Source organism: Elaeis guineensis, chromosome 2 (assembly GCF_000442705.2).
Source record: "Elaeis guineensis isolate ETL-2024a chromosome 2, EG11, whole genome shotgun sequence".
Taxonomy (NCBI): Eukaryota; Viridiplantae; Streptophyta; class Magnoliopsida; order Arecales; family Arecaceae; genus Elaeis; species Elaeis guineensis.
This window is the reverse complement of record NC_025994.2, coordinates 81,751,939-81,753,408: the sequence shown is the minus strand read 5'-3', so window position 1 is coordinate 81,753,408 and position 1,470 is coordinate 81,751,939.

Sequence of the window (1,470 nt, the reverse complement as noted above, 5' to 3'; positions counted from 1 at the left end):
TCTCGAAGAGCCACAAATTTTGCACTCTTTTTCTTAGTGTGCTTCCGTTTTAGCCGCGTGCATGTTCTTTGGAATCCAATTTCCGGCGCGTCTAGATGAACAAATGAGTAAAATTTTCTAGTTTCATTAATTAACATGTCCAAAATTTTCTAGTTGAATCAATGGAAGCTCTTCTCAGATCGCTAATGGAGTTATTTCCTGCCAACAGCTGGTTGTTTGATTTTTTTTTTTTGTTGCACGATCTTCTGATTTAAATCTACATGATGAATGTATTGAATCTTTTTGTTCTTTCCATGTTAAATCCAGGGGGAGATTGCCGTTTCCGAATCGAGTGGCTGAGTTTCTGAGATTTGAACCACTATCTGGTAGATCCTGTGCCAACAGTATCCGCTACCCCGTCCGAATCTACTCCTAACGCAAGTCCTAAAGGCGGATAATGAAGCAGCTTGGGCATATGGGTAATCAAGAATTTAATAGATACGCAAAGGAGAACTCTAAACTCAACCTTGCTCTTGGTTTATTGTAGTTTCGTATTCCATTCATGTCCAACTACACAAGTATTTGAGTAACAGTCACACAGAGCCTATAAGCCAGTACAGCTCTTTCGAGATCGTCGTTCCTTCCTCTCTATTTGCTCACATGCCCTTCATTTCTCTCTCCTTCCCTTCCTGATTTATCCCCCTTGCACTGTTGCTGGCGCCGGTCACATTGTTGGTGCGTTGCTGCCGGCATTGCTGGAACTTCTCCTCAGGACCTTTGTTTGACTCACTCTCCTTTTCTCTACCTCTTTTTCTCCTCTCTTCTCCTCAATATTTTTCTTTGCATCGTTGCTTTGCCACTTTCTTTGCACTGTTTTTCCGTCTCCTCTTTCTTTCTAGCATACTCCTTGTTAGAAAACATTGGTCAAAAAATGCCTTGAAATTGCTGTGGTTGTTTATATGATTTTAAGATAGTATTATAAAGAAAAATAAAGTAGTAAAAAAAATAAAAGATTGAAAAGATCTTATCTAAATCGAGATGTATGAAACAGTATCCTAAGAACGCGATTCACCTCTTATGTGTGGGTCTTCAGCGATCATGTCTCTAAGGTACAATGATCCGGCTCGATCCAATCCTCTTCTAATGAGTACAATCGTTGGAGAGGTCGATTCAACAGACTTCTTTTAGATGCCCATTTAAGAAAAAAATTAGTAGAAAAAGAAGAAGATGAAATATATGGTCTCTGTCTCAGAAACAAAAGTCTCTAACAGAGCATAAGAGAGAAAAGAAAAGAGATCAATTTTTTATTTATTAATTTCAAAACAATCGGATCCAGATCTTATTTATAGATTTTGATTGAATTATCGAGGAGGCATCATGATTTCGAAAAGATATGATGTTTTAGAAACATCATATTTTTTATGAAAAAAAATTATCTTTTGAAGTGTTATCTCTCTTCAAAAAGAACCATCGATTTTAAAAAGAATTTTA